This window comes from Rutilus rutilus (assembly GCF_951802725.1).
Source record: "Rutilus rutilus genome assembly, chromosome: 23".
Classification (NCBI taxonomy): domain Eukaryota; kingdom Metazoa; phylum Chordata; class Actinopteri; order Cypriniformes; family Leuciscidae; genus Rutilus; species Rutilus rutilus.
The window spans coordinates 29021354-29033950 of record NC_140233.1 but is presented as its reverse complement, the minus strand read 5'-3'; the positions used below and the strand labels follow the sequence as shown (position 1 = coordinate 29033950).

At 36.1% G+C, this 12597-nt stretch overlaps 1 gene segment (V, D, J or C); it reads right to left on the bottom strand.

Moving 5' to 3' along the window:
• Positions 1 to 12273, bottom strand: part of LOC311283344 (immunoglobulin lambda constant 7-like) — a 35608-nt gene extending 23335 nt beyond the window's left edge. Inside the window, exons 1-2 of the C gene segment in view lie at positions 12193 to 12273; positions 9984 to 10032 (exon numbers count right to left, since the gene is read on the bottom strand).
• Positions 12274 to 12597: the final 324 nt, after the last annotated feature.

Below are 12597 nucleotides of genomic sequence, written 5' to 3'. Positions count from 1 at the left end.
GATGACCAAGCTTGATATGGTTCCTTATTTATTTATTTATTTATTTATTTAATATATTTTTTATTATTATTATTATTTAATTATCATTATTATTACTATTATTATTATTATTATTTTGGTTTATGTTGCTGTTCTTGTTTACTTTTTTTTTTCTCTTGTATGCTTTTTGGAAGTAATTTGCATCATATGACAGATCCATAACTGTATATTTCCTTTTTATTATTGCTTAACTTAGAATTAACCTTATTATGTCCCCGTTTGATGTATGGTCCTTTTGTTGAACAAGAGGGACGGAATTAATTACATATATGTGATATTCCAATGGTATCTGTAATTGTGTGATGTATTCTGTTTATGTGGAAAAATTCAAAATAAAGTTTTGGAAAAAAAAAAAAACAATTAATAAATATGTACAATTAATCACTAAATGGTTCAATAACATTATTCTGAAAGTAAAATCTTCTATGTAGAGTTTATGAGTTTGTTCTCAGCACAAGCTGTTGTAAATCCTGCCCACTTCTTTGCATTGTCAGCACATGCTTCAGTGCTCTGAGAGTGTTTATAGTGCTGTGAGTTTAACACTTCATGACTGAGAGCAGAACACAATCTTCATCATCACACAAGACTAAACTACAGCAATGAACACAATCAACATCTTCATCTGGACCATTGCACTGTTTGCTCAAGGTTTGTGTAATACAGTTTTTATAATGATTATTAGTTCTCTTAAAATGTGAATATATATATATTTATCATATACTGTATATCATCATATATATCATTTTTATTTTTGTTTGGGTTGGTTTGTGTTTTCTTTCAGAGTGTAGAGGACAGTATACTGTAACTCAGAGTCCATCAATACCAGCAGTTCAACCAGGAGAAGAAGTCAGAATAAACTGTAAAACCAGCAGTGGAGTGCATGGTGGCAGTTACTTACACTGGTACTCACAGAAACCTGGAGAAGCTCCTAAACTCCTCATATATTATGCAACAACCCGTTATACTGGAACTCCATCTAGATTCAGTGGCAGTGGATCTGGCAGTGATTTTACTCTGACCATCAGTGGAGTCCAGACTGAAGATACAGGAGATTATTACTGTCAGAGTGTACACTGTCCTAGTAGCTGTGTGTTCACACAGTGATAAAGAGTCGTACAAAAACCTCTGTCAGTCAGACGTCACAGTGACTGCACTGATACAGCTGAGAGAAACTGCAGCTGCTGATGGAGGATCACAAACTACACAATATCAATGTTTAGTTCAAAGTTTCTAAAGACTTTAAAAATATACATTTATCTGTAGTAATGTATTTGATATGAAATAAGAGTTAGTGCTGATATTGATTATGGCACTGGGATGTTTTATTGTTAGTGTTTCAGATCACAGTATGAGAGCGATGCGGAGTGAAGCAGAAACACCAGCTGTTTTTAATGTGTAAGTGTTTAATAAAGTCAGTGGTCTTCACTATTGTTTTCATGACAGCCACACTGATGGGAGATATTCAATAGGAGAGACACTTTATCAAAGTATCAAAAGTTTCATCCAGTCATAAATACCATGTTTGCTTAATCTGTCATCTCTGAACATACAATATGTGGGTCATCATTCTTTATCATTTACCAGTTAAATTTGTAACTGAGACAAGATGATTTCCCTTAATGACAACAAAAAAAACAGGATTAGAATATACTCATCCCAGAATATATTTTTAATGACCTTAAGTCATTTATTTTCTACATTTGCCTATCATGTGTCTAACCATCCAAGAGCACATTCAGCGTTAAGAGCTGGACAGAAACTCTGCAGATACGCTTACATGAACAACTTGTGTTTCAATCAGACTGAATTCATTACGACTGATGAATATGAATGAGTTTACATGAATGCTAAACGAGTGATCGGGTTAATGTGTGCGTTTATATGTCACAAGAATCAGGGTATCTTCCGTCCATTCCAAATCCGTTTTCAATTAAAAAACAGAAAACGAAAAATTTAATCGTTTTTCAATTTATTATATCTGTCATAAAATGAAGAAAAAAGAAGACAGATTTTAAAAAGAAGGAATTAATACATTTTCCTATATTTCGTTTCTCAATCTTACTTCTTAAAACTAAATTGTGAAAAATGAAATAAACAAAATCTTAAAAAGCTACATGTTCCACGACGGAGCTACCTTTTTTCATCAGCATTTGCAAAGGTCAACGGCAGGGGGAGCAAAGATTATTATTACAAGGCAAAATTATTACAATGGCATCTTTAGCAAGGCACGCAGATGTGATCGTCAACATGATTGATGATCATAATGAAAATATTTATGCGCATCTATCCCAAATGGGTGTACAAAAATGCTCTGCAAGGAGTGTTCGCAGATTTTGCAAAGAACACAACGTGAAAAGACGCAGCCACGTTGATGATAGTCATCTAGAGCAGCGGTCCCCAACCTTTTTTGCGCCACGGACCGGTTTAATATCAGACAATAATTTCACGGACCGGCCTTTAAGGTGCGGCGGATAAATACAACAAAATATAAAAAAAATATAAAAAATAATTAAATATAATAATAAACGTGAATCCAATGTGTAGGCTTACTTGCAATTTTATTAGCAGGGTACTCGTAATATCGCGCCTAAAGACAACTGAGAAAGCCTGAACACAAACAAAAAGCCCCCCAAAAGAAAAAAATCTCCATGTTTACGGTGCTGATGCGATGTAAGGGTGGCGCTGCCAATAAAGCACCTAAAAGCTGTCACAAAGAACCGATTTTAAGAACCAAAATTAATGATTATGAATATGTAAAATATAGCAGGAGACATTTTAATTGTTTAATAATAAACAAGTGTTTTCTGTGCAAAGATGAAGTTGACAATGCTGACTCGATCTTCGCAGTATGCCTAGTGAACGCGCCAGAGAGAAATGCACATTTCATACGAATTACATAAGCAGAGAACAGTCAGTTTTCTTTTGTTTTGAATTGTTCTGTTTAAAATTAGACATTTCAAGCTTTCTATGTCTCAGGTCTGTGAGGCAAGTAGGCTACCTTATACGCTGAATTTCGGTTAATTTATGAGATCAGCTCCAGTTCACGCGCCCGCGCCTCCGTGTCCTGATTAAATATTTTCTATTATATTTACTTCTTATTAAATCCAGGCAATTGGGTGATGAAACATTTATTAAAATGAAGATACAATTAATACAAAACGAAATACAATTTAAAGACAGGCTTTTTGCTTTCTGTCTTAGGTCTCTGTGAAAGTTTTAAAGCAGTCTTTTTGTGCCGCTTTCAGAGCGCTCACGTCCGTAAGGGTGAACTGTCCCATCCGAACAATTTTTTTTTTTTTTTTTTTTGTGAAATAGGCTACATTTCTAAATTAATGCGAATTATAGTCCAGTGCGACTTAGGCTATATTATGTTTTTTCTTCTTCATGACGCATTTTTTTACTGATGCGACATATACTCCGGAGCGATTTATAGTCCGGAAAATACGTTAAGTTATATATTCTTTCTGTGAGGCCCGGCACCAAATGTCCCACGGACCGGTACCGGTCCGCGGCCCGGGGGTTGGGGACCTCTGATCTAGAGCTGACAGTGGCCAGCGCTATAAATGAGGTAAGTTTATTATTCATGTTTATTCATGTTATGTAAGGGGACATTTGTTATGAATGCAGCACAAAAATATTCAGCCTGCAAAAGCAAATATATTTGTTATTACTGATAATGATTGTGTCTTCCTTTCGCATTTGCATTTATTGTACATCTTTGCCAGGATTAATGAGAAGATCTGGCATGACATGCAATCTCAGATGTATATGTAACACTCTTTGTAAACACACACACACACACACACACACACACACACACACACACACACACACACACACACACACACACACACACACACACACACACACACACACACACACACCTATCATTAAGGGGACTGTCCATGCGTAATTGTTTTAGTATAATGCATACTAATGAGTTATATCACAAAAACAAGATTTTCTTCTTTGTTCAACATTCGGGCGCACATTTATGACAGGTTATCTGTCATCAAAAGGCACACGTGCAGGTGAAGTTGGGGTCGGTAAAGCACTACGACTGGTTCATCACCATATCATGAACTGCGACATACGGTTGGTTTTACCCTGTCTTTAAGGCCTTTAACTGAGTTATTTAATGCAGTTGTCTAATCATTTAAAGTTAAAGCTTATTAATTAAATAGTATTATTGTTGATTATTCCTGAGTGAGTCTGAAATGCAGTGGCCATTCTGTCACAACATGCGTCACTCCAAACATCACCAGCTTCTCATTTTGGTCCATGTGTAGTTTATGTCCCATGTATTCTGCATGGTAGGGGACTGGATTCAGATTGCGTACACCCTAATAGTTCACAAAACAAGCTGTTATAACAGAACTGCCACTGCATTTCAGACTCACTAAAGAATAAATGTTAACGGGGCATGTATTAACCTGTAAACTTTCTGATAGATTGTTAAGTTGACAGGTTAATACATGCCCCATTAACATTTATTCTTTGTGTGTCAGTCTTAAATCAATGGTTCTCAATTCCTGACCTGAGTGAACACATCACTGCACTTTTCAACGTTTTTGACTCCCTGACAAGATATTTCTATGGGCCCCCTACCCATTAAACACACTATATCACAATACTTTGGCCCTTATGAACAATTTGAAATTGGTGTTAAATGTGACACCAGGTCAACTGGTCTAACTAGAATTGAGAATCATTGTGAACTAATTCAGCAGGTTTTGAACACTTAAACTGCACTGCCAGTTTTGAAGCCTGGATTTTCTTTCAGAGAAGCTGTGACAAAAAAACGGCATGTGGGATCAAATCCGGGTTGACCATGGAAAAGAGTTTTATATGTGCCTGTATATCCAAGAGCTGCTGTCCAGACACAGATACAATATAAACAGGCAACCATATGTCCAGACAAAATCATCAAGGGTAAGTTTTTCCTGCCACATTAAGAACGTCACCTGAAGTCCATCATTTCTTTACACAATAAAATATATAGTATGATACTGTATCCACAGAACCTCAAAGTTGAGCGAATATGGCCAGAAATAAATAACAGAGTCAACTATCCCCTGAAAGAAGCCCTGCTGCAACTTCAAGACCAAGAGGTGATCAACACGGAGGACAACACAACTAGATTTTGTGTATCCAATCTCACTTGTCAGGTTTCCTCAATTGGGCTTGAACGAACTGCTTAGAGTTCTCAACGGGCCTGAAAATTACAACCCGACCCGACCCAGCCCGTGGCTTTTAAAGCCCGGACCCGATGTAACCCGACACATAAACATGAATTATCTGCCCGAACCCGGCCCGTGGCCCGATGGATTTTTTTTTTTTCTCTCATGCACGTATTATCATGACCAGCAGATGGGAATTCAAATCAACCTTTAATGTTCACGCCTTTTAACAATACAAACAATACAAACAACTGAAACAATAAACTTTAAATATATAAATAGGCTGTAGTAGCGACGGTGAATTCACCTGAGGCAAGTTTACTTCTCACCAACTCCATCATCTTCTCCAGGCTAAAGGCGTGCACACAGCGGCGTCAGGTCTGCCCCCGCCCCTCTCCATGATGCACGTTACACGCAGCAGCCAGACTTTCTTTACGGTGACCAGCAGCGATGATTAATAAATGTTTTTTTTTTTGTTTTTTTTACTGAGCGGAAAAGATTAAGCCCGAGGTCCGGTCCGACCCGAGTCATTTGATTATATTTTCGACCCGAACCCGGCCCGAACCCGCGGTTCCCGTCGGGTTTGTCGGGCCGACCCGACCCGTTGAGAACTCTAGAACTGCTATCATGGAATGCACATAGGATTGCAGGTATTTCTAAACATGCCTTTTCTTTTTTTGGTTGTAACAATGTAAACATACAAAATTATACACAAATCATTATTTTGTATATAATTGCACCATTGTCAAGCTACATGTAGATTTTGTGTCCTCTCTATGATCGAGATCCCAGCCATTTCATGCCAGAGTTGGCTTTACTTACAACCTTTTTAAACCTTTCTTCTTGTTTATATATTAATTATGGTACTGCTGTTGTAGGAAAAGGAATACCAAACATCTTGCTGAAGGTGGGTGTCCAGCAAAGATTTCCGAGGAACTCCTTCCACAGGCCTCTGTGTTTGCTGACATGTACCAGCAAGATGTGGGGTCCGTCCTGTCTGACAAGAACATCCACATTCGGGACAGATCCCTTTTCTTGTGAGGAAGACAGAGCCCATGCGGAGGAAGAGTTTGCTGATCATTATCCAGACATTACACTGGGCTTTGATCAGGCTGTAAATTATGACTTCACAGCCTTTAAAGAAGCCATATTTCATCTCATAAATGTAACAAGAAGATAACACCAGGAACAAGACATTCATCATAAAACTAACATTTATTACATATTTCTGTGAACAATAATTTTACAAAGTACAAAAATAAACAGCAAGTCTTTTGAACATAGGCATTATCAATTGTATTAAAACAATGCTGTAATTTGAGGTATAAAACTGTCACATTAAAGCTTTAATAAAGTGCTGCATTTTACTTCAAAAGTTGAACTTGAAACTTAAACAGTGATATTTGGTATATAACTTACACTGTATATAATGTATATAATTACTCTGATTAAAGCAGAAAAAGTGCTGCCTGTAGTGCTTCTCACTTTTAAGTCAATAACTGAACAGTAATAACTTTTTTTTATACTGTATATTCAAGAGTATATTTACTCTTACCGTGTAACTAATAAAGAGCTGCCGTAGTAGTGCCATATTATGAAACTTCTTAACGTGTGACACTTGTAACAGGTATACAGCTTTTCTTCCCACTGTATTTCATCTTTGTTAAGATCACCAAAAGCAGACAATGCACCATCAGTTCCTGTGACTCTGCAGGTGTTTTCCCTTGAGTTGTCTCCTCTGCATTTCACACAGGTGTTGGCATTTCGCTGCCACTGGTCAAAGCACACTTTGCATGCAATGAGACTCTGACAGCAAACTGCAAAAACAGGATCATTCATGGGCCCTAGAAATTTAAAATAAAGAAAATGACTTGTTAGTTTTTTCATAATATTTCTGGGATCTTAATCCAGATAGAAGAGAGGAAAGTATTACAGTTTAATTCACAAAATACTAGCCTGGCTATCAACAAATCTTATAGAGACTAAATTATCTTGTTAACAAACCTTTGCAAATTATGCAAGTAAATGCATTTTTAATAGCTGCACGTTCTTCGTCCGTGAATGTAATGAAACGTCTGCGTGCCAACGTGAGCTCAGATAAGCCTCTGATGGCCTGTGCAACCTCTGGCAGTTCTCGGGATGCCAACACCACCTCTTCAGTTCTTTAAGACCTCTGGTAGCTGGCTGTCATCATCCCGATGGCTGAGGAAAGAAGTTACAATAAGCACACCATGTTTTTCATATATTTAAGTTGGTTAACTGTTAGTAACTAACATGCTCCAAATATCTGCTATTTTACCTTAATCTTCTCCTTTTGGATCTCATATCCAAGAACTGTTGTTCAGGCACAGCAAAAACCTTCCTAGAATTTTGTTTCCAGTAAGCTGACCCTGGGGAAATCATTCGTATTTTAAAAGATGAATTATGTCAAGATTGAACGAGTGAAAATGTTACCAAAACAAGCTGCTTTCAATGTGCTTTTTGCCCTCTATCGAGGCTTCATCAATCAGAACCTGATCATTTTTCTTTAACTTTTTGAGGGTCAGAAAAATTCAGGTCATTTTATTGTGTATCATATTTTTATGTGAATTAAACCCTTAATTTCACAAATTTTTAAAATGATATTTATATTGTTTATCTATATAGAACTTTTTTTTTATCAACTGGTATTACATTTCTCTGACCTTACTGGTGTTTTCATTGTGTTTTTCTTAGATTTTTAAAAACAGCTTGTAGTCAATCTCATCTTTTGCAGTTACCTTTTGTTCCATCAGTCAGTATCATACCATCTTCTGATCCAATAGCATCTTGGACTTTTGCCAAGATACCAGGAACTGATGCCTCATGTTCATGAAAACGGATTGCCACAGTCTTCTGGGGTGTCCATTTTCCACCAACCAGGGGTGCGTTTCCCGAAAGCATCGTTAGCCAACTATGGTCGCAAGTTCCGTCGTTATCAGCATAGTTCAACGATTTGGTGTTTCCCGAAACCATCGTTCCAACGAACGTTCGCAAACAACATCGCAAACTTGTGTGGTTGGAACGACAGCTCTCGAGCTGTGCTTAGAAGCAGAGTTTCTAGTTTACATGAGATGTAGACTGAATAAATCCTTATCTTTAGCAAAATAAGCAAGCTGACATTCAGTACAACCCGTGTTATTTATTTAGAATACATACAAATGTAATTTACGTCTTTTAGTTTGTCAAGAGATTTAAAGCACCGTCTTTGAAGACTGCGCATGTGCGAACGTGCTCTACTATGTAAGAACGAGCCAAATATTGAGTCTGGTAATAAAGCAAAATAACTGAAAAAAATTAGAAATGGTCTTCAGATGTCATGTCTGTAACTTATATGACAAAATCTAGTGTTAATTCGATCTCAAACAGATTCATTAAAATAAGTTATTAGTCCACCACGTGCGAGACGTCATAAACCAACGTGGTTGAACGATACTTTGAGACAGACGGTTTCGGGAAACAGTCGTGACTAGCTAGATGATTTCTCCAACAATGCATTGTAATATGGTAGTTAAGCAGCGAGCTATATAGTTGTACGGGAAACGCACCCCAGATCAGCAAGAAAAACATTCCTTGAAATGAAAATATGTTTAGTTAAATATCCGAAGACCACCCCATCTTCCTATAGCCTAGACCGAGGGGGAATGCAATGCCAACATACAGTGTAGTCACAGTATATTTCTGGCTTCAATAATTCAGGCAGACATTCAAGTTGTTAAAAAATAACCTTCCTATTATTAGAGAACTGACAGTGAACTGATAACATATGCCATTTGCTAAGGTCTTCAATTTTTCGTTACAACTCAAAAGCATCAACCAAACCTGTCATATAATAATATTGTTCCCATGTAAAAGTAGTTTAATGCATTAATTATGCACTGCTATATACATTAAAATGCATGTATGATCTCATCAATAAGTGTAACAGCAGTTATAACACATATTATCTATTATCAGGCCGATCTGACTGCTTTAATTCCAGCAATTATTCACTCTGAACATAAATATCTTACATTTTGAGATATTCACCTGAACTTAAAATGTAACTCAACTTCAAACAGAGTTAAAACACAATTGAATCATACAGAATGAACAAAACACTGAATTATAAGCACAACATGAGCAAAAGAGATTCAGTATCATTGACTGAACTACAGAAAGCAGCAACATTTACATTCTGATGTCAAATCTCTTTTTCCATGTATGATTTCTACAATAAAAGATGAACTAAATATGAACTCAGTGTAGAAATAAATGAAGGAAAAACAAACCTGTAATAAACTGAATAAACTCATAGTGAGACACAGTGTGGAAATATGTTTAGAGTTTTATTTCATTTATATATATATATATATATATATATATTTATTTTTATGTACAATCTAATCAATAATTGTAACCGCAGTTTTAACACATTATCATATTATCTATTCATTGTTACACCTCCAAAAAATTATAATACACTAAAACTCATGACAAACAACCAATTATAGATGTAACAAGGAATTAGCAAATATTATAAAACATTTTAACTTTGGTTACAGTTATTTATGAAAACATATATGACATTATAACATACGCTATGGATACCTTTATAATGCATTATACATAAAGGCTTCAAGTAAAGTATCACCACAATATCTAATAATCATTATTATTAATAAAAGTTGTTATTTTTTCAACTGTAAAACACTTTCTGAAATCTAAATTGTATTTTTTATTAGGTGATTAAATAGACAGACTTACCGATCACCAGTTTAGTTCCTCCACCGAAAGTCCACCACAGTGATACAATCTAATGAAACGCTCGTACAAAAACCTCTATTCCACTCGAGTGAACACACACTCCAGCAGAGAGAGAGAAACAACACTTCAACACACTGATATTAGAAGATCCTCAGCTCTTCTCAACACTCACTCATTCAGATTTGACTAAATGCTTTCTGATATAACACTGTTTAAAGAAATATATTTGATGAGCTGTGACCTCTGAGGTGACCTTTGACCTCTTTGATCATGGATGATGTTGTGGAGTTTCTCATAATGATGCTTCTGTTCTTCATATGCAGATCAATCATCATGATTCACAGAAAAACCTGCAGCTTCAAATAAATGAATCAATAATTCTGAACATTTCAGATGCACATTGTTTAATATATAATGACCTGATTATGAGTCCTGATGAACTTCATGCATGTGGAAAATGTGGGAAAAATAGACATCATGAAAATATTTCCCAGAGAGCAACATGTCAACATTGATTCCAAAGACCATAATGGATTTTTTTTTTTTTATTATTCCTCTAAATATAGTAAAACTGATTTATTTAGTTCTTGATTTCTCATTGTTAACATGCTTTTAAAGGTGTAGCACAGAACTGAACTCAGAGAAACTGCTGCGTATGACATATGTTTAAAATGATCTACATTCATGATTCTCCAGACAAAACCTAGTGTCTTATCAGCCTGACAAACATAAACAAAAATATTTCACAATTAATAAATATGTGCAATTAATCACTAAATGGTTGAATAACATTATTCTGAAAGTAAAATCTTCTATGTAGAGTTTATGAGTTTGTTATCAGCACAAGCTGTTGTAAATCCTGCCCACTTCTTTGCATTGTCAGCACATGCTTCAGTGCTCTGAGAGTGTTTATAGTGCTGTGAGTTTAACACTTCATGACTGAGAGCAGAACACAATCTTCATCATCACACAAGACTAAACTACAGCAATGAACACAATCAACATCTTCATCTGGACCATTGCACTGTTTATTCAAGGTTTGTGTAATACAGTTTTTACAATGATTATTAATTCTATTAAAATGTGAAATGTATATATTTTTCATTTTTGTTTGTTACTGTATATCATCATATATATAATTTTGTTTGACAATGTTTGTGTTTTCTTTCAGAGTGTAGAGGACAGTATACTGTAACTCAGAGTCCATCAATACCAGCAGTTCAACCAGGAGAAGAAGTCAGAATAAACTGTAAAACCAGCAGTAATGTGTATGTCTATTATGGTAGTCAGTGTTTAGCCTGGTACTCACAGAAACCTGGAGAAGCTCCTAAACTCCTCATATATTATGCAACAAGCAGTTATACTGGAACTCCATCTAGATTCAGTGGCAGTGGATCTGGCAGTGATTTTACTCTGACCATCAGTGGAGTCCAGACTGAAGATACAGGAGATTATTACTGTCAGAGTGCACACTATCCAAACAGTAAATGGGTGTTCACACAGTGATAAAGAGTCGTACAAAAACCTCTGTCAGTCAGACGTCACAGTGACTGCACTGATACAGCTGAGAGAAACTGCAGCTGCTGATGGAGGATCACAAACTACACAATATCAAACCTTTCACACACTTTATTATGATGCAAGTAAACATGTAACATATAATCTTATATCCCTTACTGAAATGGACTAAAATGTGTAGAAAATGTGAGTGGTGATTGTTCTTGTAAAATTTTCCACTGCAATGTAATCTAACTGTAGGAAAGTCAATCACTTTAATTGCATTTATGAGATGTTAAGAAAATGTCTCATTATTATGACTTAAAGAATCATATTTTTTTACTCAACCATGGCGGAAACGTGCTTCAATACTTCACAGTAGATACAACTGTATATTCATGTCACTTTAACATAGCGATCACATGAATATACAGCTACAAATGATCTTCCTAAAAACCTGTCAGTCATGAATGATCACGTCTGATTGCTGATCTCTGATTGGCTAAAAGTGTGTTCTCGTCGGCGATGTCATCACCAACACCAGTCGACTCTGCGGTGGGCCGGTGTGTTTACACATCATGATGACTGATTTTATGGACTACATGCACATTTGAGTTTTGTTTATTAACCAATTAGTCTATAAAATGAAGGTGTTTGAAAACCGCCAAACCAATTATTACCAAATCTGGCAGCACTGGCTTCATGTCATTACGTCACTAGGGGGCGATGATTTCTGTGAACCCATGACCAGCTGTTCTGACCAGCGTGTGAGAGCCTCGAAACAGTGAATCATATTGCAAAGCAATTTGTTCAATGGTTTCTAAAAGCTTTGTTTTAGAAACAGGAAAGTTATCAATGACGCAAACAGAGTTCAGTTTGGCTGTAAAGCTGCTCTAAAAAGAAAAGTGTCATTGTTCAGCTGAATTCAGTTCAGTGTTGATTCAGTTCTGTTCAATAACTGTATAAAGTATATCAATTATAAAAATAGTTCATTTTCATTATTAAGCAGCTCTGCAGAAAACAGTGATGTCATCGTCCAGCTCAGTTCAGTTCTCATATAATGGTGTCAATGCAGGAGATCATGAATATTAAGAAGAAGTGTCCTCAACTAAGCAAG